Source organism: Sminthopsis crassicaudata, chromosome 4, assembly GCF_048593235.1.
Source record: "Sminthopsis crassicaudata isolate SCR6 chromosome 4, ASM4859323v1, whole genome shotgun sequence".
Classification (NCBI taxonomy): domain Eukaryota; kingdom Metazoa; phylum Chordata; class Mammalia; order Dasyuromorphia; family Dasyuridae; genus Sminthopsis; species Sminthopsis crassicaudata.
The window spans coordinates 207,084,521-207,090,831 of NC_133620.1; positions in this window are offsets into that span (position 1 = coordinate 207,084,521).

Sequence of the window (6,311 nt, forward strand, 5' to 3'; positions counted from 1 at the left end):
TGTATATATGTATATATATATATGTGTGTGTGTGTGTGTGTGTATGTATATGTGTCTATATATTATATACATTATACTATATATCTAGATATATATTGCATATGTGCATAAATTGAAGGGAAAAAATCAGTATTTTTCAGAGCAGAAAGTATTGCTTGTTTCAAATGGCAAATGGAATCTATAAATTAACCCCGTTATTGAAAAACATAAATAATTTGCATCACTGAAAATTGGATCTAATCTTTAATCACCTTTCAGGAGAGATTCTAAAAACTCACCTCTCCCTTGGAACTCAGATTCTCTCTAGTAAAATATCAAACTGGAAAAAACATTTAATATAACTGTACTTGAAAGACATTGTTCTTGGGACTGAAGTTTGATGCAATAGAAAACTATCTAAAACATTTTTAGAGATTTTTTTTTCCTATTGCAATATCTAATTGCGTGTATACTTGGTGCCAAAAAGTGGGTACAACCATTTAACATTCCTTTTAGCATTTTAGTTACCATAGTAAAATTTTATACTTACCTCAAATGTCTAAATCTTGCACTTTAAAGGCTAAATTCCTTGGGTATGGGCCTAGGTGTCTTCATTTTTAACATTCCCAAGTATGATTATTAGTGTTCAAGCACTGAAATGTCTAAGCCAAATAAAAGCAGGCTCACACACACACACACACACACACACACACACACACACACACACAAATATATATAAATTTTGTAATTTAACAGCTTCCTATTGTTTATTGTTATTGGCTTTTTTAAAACACTGACACTAAATAATCTGGTGTTTTATAAAAATTTTCAAATCTAGAGGCTATTGACAGATAGATTTTTTCTAATAATATTTTCAATTATCTTAAAATAATTGCAGGCATTAAATATGCAATAATACTTCATAGGTTGAGGAAAGAGTCTCTTCTGTCTATGAGTTGTAAATTAATATGGTAGCTAATGAAACATGAATGAAGCAGATGAGTTTTTATTAATTTTATGTACTTTGTATATTTTTCTATAAATAGTCACATTTGTATGCAAACATACAAGGATAGTTCGATACAGCTTCTTGATGTGATATATATTTCTCCTCATAACACATTTATGCATAATTCCAAGTAAATTTCATGACTATTTCAATACATTTGGTTAATACATATTATATACTCTCCCATAGGCCTTTAAGGTATGCAGAGTGCTTTCTCCATATCAAAAATCTGTTAGTAGCATAATTTTATTAATGTCATTTTATAAATAAAAGAGTAAATAATTTACTCACAGCGACACAGCTCATAAATATCAGAATTAGGATTTAAATCCAGTTCTCTTGATGAGTGTTCTTTCCTTCACACCAAGCTGCCTCTTACTACTGGTTATCTTATGAACTTCTGCTTGTTATTTCCCCTTCATGTGCATTCAGATCTAATTAAGTCATTTTAAGTTTGGAGTATTGGTTTTGTTTAGGACTTTCATAAAAATCTTCTCAGAAATAATCTTACAACTACATGAAATTTCTTATTACTATGATTCTGATTTACTGTTTTCACTTTTGAGTTTGTCTTGTCTAACTCATTCCAAAATTTAATTTCTTAATTTGCTTAGCTTAACTTGTACATCCTGGCAGTTACAATTACTAGTCTGCCCTAGGCCCAACAGAGTACCTTTGACCACTGACTCTGCAGTGTCAACTCTACCGGGCTCGCCTCCTCTGAGGCCTTCAAAGGTCTCTGGCCACGATCTCTTGAATCTATAGCTTAATAACCAGTAGCGCGCTCAAGAACAGCCCCGTGTAATCTTAAAACCCTTTATTATACCTACTCACATAATGCCCTGACTTGATGCCCTGATTTGTTGGTTCCCAAGTGAACACCTTCTAAATTCCTGGATGATGTGTTCTTCCTTCCATTTTTTTTCATGTTCTTTTAAAATCTGAGTTCATCAGAGAACTCACTGGGCAGTCCATAAGTTTCAGTTATTCATGATTGTATTGTGGTTCTTTTATTTTATTTTTAATAATAGCTTTTTATTTTATAAATACATGTTAAGATAGTTTTCAGCATTCACTCTTGCAAAACTTTTTCTCCCTCCCTCCCTTCCCCCCACCCTCTTCCTCTAGACAATAAATAATCCAATATAAATTTAACATGTGCAGTTCTTCCAAACATATTTCCACATTTAATTTATTTTGTGTTGTAATATTTTCTTTCAATTCATATTCTACTTGGGACATAGTCCTTTCTATTGTTTTTGTTATTGTAATCATACGTGTTTCTCTTAATTTTTTTGTAAATTTCTTTACTAAAATCATTTAATAAAATTTACTAAAAAGTCAGATCTATATCTGACTATGAATAACATTTCCTGTCCTTCAAAAATGCAAATTTCAGGGTAAGAGTAATTTTCTTCCTAAAAAAAACTTCTACATCACCATTTAGTTCTTTGTTATCAGAATTATTTCCAAAGAATATTATTCTTAGTGCTTCATCCACCTTCTGAGAAATGAAATTCTTACCAAGGCAAATCAAAAGTTTAACATCTAGTCCAAACTCCCTTATTTTATAGATGAGAAAATTGAGACTTAAGAATGTTGAGACATTCACAATTAAGACCAAGTTTTAAGACTAACTGAAGGCTATGATCATGGGCACCTTATGATACAATCAGGACACCTATATCATTGAAAACATTTATCCCTGCTAAGCACTGATTCCTAAGTGTCCAAAATAAAAATACAAGCAGAAAGATTCTCCTGCCCTCAAGGAACTTACATTCAATAGGAAAAGACTAAACTGAAGTAGGAGTGGGAGGATGGGAGAGTGAAAAAATGAAAGTACCAGGGAGGTGGGGAGTGGTAGGAATATAACATTATAGCATTATATAGAATTAGCAGGAGGAGAAACGGGAGTACTGCCCAGATAGGAATGATAAGTTGGGGCACCCTCATTAAAACAGACATTCTGATTATCCAATCCAATCAGAACCAGGGACCTCAGAGCAGAGGCAACTTTTACTGAAAAGTCCAGTTCTGAAGTGAGGCTCCAAGCTAAAGAGGTTTCTAGATTTTGTAGGGAAATTTTAGAAGGAGAGATTTAGGACAGCAGATCAATACAGTTTAAGCACTGGGGCAATTAGGTGGTCCAATGCATAGAGTTCCATGCCTGGAATGAGGAAGACTCATCTCCTGAGTTCAAATCTGACTTCATACACTTACATTTAGGTGACCCTGGGCAAATCGCATAACCTTCCTTGCCTCATTTGTAAAATGAGCTAGAAAAGGAAATGGTAAATCATTCCAATGTCTCTCCCAAACAAAATCTAAATGGGGTCACAAAGAACCAGATATGACTGAAAAACAATTGAATAACAAGAGGTAAAGAACCCACAAGCTAGGGTAACCACCCAAGAAAAAACAAAACAAAAATTTATAGTTTGGATTTGACATAGATATTATAAAAGTTTATTTTATTTGCTTGAATAGTTTCATTTTTTTCTTCTTCCCATAGAACCAGATCTTTTTTATCCTTCAAGACTCCTCTTTTGAAAAAAATGCTATTTTGTGATCAGAAATAAATAAGTTTGAATTTCACCCTAGACACTTACAGCTAGTAAGTTGTGTTAACTTTGGGTGGGGGGGGGGTTCTCATCAGAAAAGGAGGGAGTTGAATTCAGTAATCTCTAGAATATATTTTAGCTCTAGATTTCTTATCATATGAGCCCCCAAGAACCCTCTCCAGACCATTCTGGAGTCTAGTTAACTTTTCTCTCCTCCATCCTGATAGGCCTAAACTCTAGGTTGTGTAATTATAATTATCTTGTGAAAATTCTTCTACTTTTGCATTTATTATATGTTCATTTAAATCTTGTACATAACTTTTTCTGAGCTTAGCCTCATTTCCCCAATTACATTAAAAACTCTTGGAGAGTAGTCGCTCTGTTGTATTCAACTATATATCCCACACTGCATCTTGCATGTAGTATTGTATTCAGAAAATATTTGTCTTCTTTGTCTTATATTTTTCATTTCACAGGTAGAACTGTATCCTTACAGTATTAAAAAGTTTATTATAATTTTTTACTTCCTTTTCATTTAAGAAATTTAAAGCACTTTTACAAACTGTAGGCAGAAGCCTCTGTTTGGAAAGCAAAAAGACATGGATCATTTCCCATGATTTAAAAGTATCCCGGAGGTACAGAGCAACATTTTGACTGGAAATCTTCAATGTCATTCTAATCACTGAATGGAAAGTTTTTGACACTCCATTTAGAACATTCTGCCTGAAAGGTTCCAAGATATCCAGCTGAGAGAATACTTATTTTAGTTTCTCTGCTTCATGTATCTTGTCATAGTGTTATGAAATACATGAATAACTTCCCTGAGTAAATGATGTCTCTACCTCCATTTAAACTTATTAGCTTAGGTAATAGGCTGTTTTTCTGAAGTATATGAAATTTATCACTTTCCAAATGATGAAAAATCTGCAGGGAGAGAGAGGAATTTTTCAAGGTGAGACATTTTCTTCAAAGATACAATGGTTGAAATTCAGAACTATCTAGAAACTCTAATTACTTATAAAAGTGTAAAATGGATTGAAAATTGAAGTCTACCAATTCTGCTGCCTGGTTTCTTCTGTCTCTCTATTAAAAAGCTTCTCTCAAGGATAGGATCTTAAAGATCTCAGAGACCTTCTAAGTTTACTCTCACTTTACAAGTGAAGAAACTGAAGCTCAGAGAAGTTAATGATTTGCCAAAGATCACCTAGCTAGTAAATGGCAGAAACAAGATTCAAAATCCAGGTTCTCTACTCCAAGTATAGCACACATTGTACTGAGATTATTTAAAATTCATTCACATTAAAGTGTAAGTGTTTTGCACCCAAAATTGCTACCTTTCCCAAGGAGATTTTCATTTCAGCAGGAATAATATTCTTTTTTTTTTTTAATTTTCTTTTTTTTTTTTTATTCATTTTTCCAAATTATCCCCTCCCTCCCTCCACTCCCTCCCCCCATGACAGATAATCCCATACATTTTACATGTGTTACAGTATAACCTAGATACAATATATGTGTGTAAATACCATTTTCTTGTTGCACATTAATTATTAGCTTCCGAAGGTATAAGTAACCTGGGTAGATAGATAGTAGTGCTAACAATTTACATTCACTTCCCAGTGTTCCTTCTCTGGGTGTAGTTATTTCTGTCCATCATTGATCAACTGGAAGTGAGATGGATCTTCTTTATGTTGAAGATATCCACTTCCATCAGAATACCTCTTCATACAGCATTGAAGTGTACAGCGATCTTCTGGTTCTGTTTTTTTCACTTAGCATCAGTTGATGTAAGTCTCTCCAAGCCTCTCTGTATTCCTCCTGCTGGTCATTTCTTACAGAGCAATAATATTCCATAACCTTCATATACCACAATTTACCCAACCATTCTCCAATTGATGGACATCCATTCAACTTCCAGTTTCTAGCTACAACAAAAAGAGCTGCCACAAACATTTTGGCACATACAGGTCCCTTTCCACTCTTTAGTATTTCTTTGGGATATAATCCCAGTAACAGCAATGCTGGGTCAAAGGGTATGCACAGTTTGATAACTTTTTGGGCATAGTTCCAAATTGCTCTCCAGAATGGCTGGATTCTTTCACAACTCCACCAACAATATATCAGTGTCCCAGTTTTCCCACATCCCCTCCAACATTCATCATTATTTGTTCCTGTCATCTTAGCCAATCTGACAGGTGTGTAGTGGTATTTTAGAGTTGTCTTAATTTGCATTTCTCTGATCAGTAGTGATTTGGAACACTCTTTCATATGAGTGGAAATAGTTTCAATTTCATCATCTGAGAATTGTCTGTTCATATCCCTTGACCATTTATCAATTGGAGAATGGTTTGGTTTCCTATAAATCAGGGTCAGTTCTCTATATATTTTGGAAATGAGACCTTTGTCAGAACCTTTACTTTTAAAAATATTTTCCCAATTTGTTACTTCCCTTCTAATCTTGTTTGCATTAGTATTGTTTGTACAGAAACTTTTTAGTTTGATGTAATCAAAATCTTCTATTTTGTGATCAATAATGATCTCTAGTTCTCCTCTGGTCATAAATTCCTTCCTCCTCCACAGGTCTGAGAGGTAGACTATTCTCTGTTCCTCTAATCTATTTATGATCTCATTCTTTATGCCTAAATCAGGAATAATATTCTTAAGTCAAAGAAACAAAGTTTCCAGTGAGTTTGTCTAATTAGCTTCCTTAATTTCATGCATTAGTGGGCAAGAAGAAATATTCTCATTGTGAAAGTCCCCTC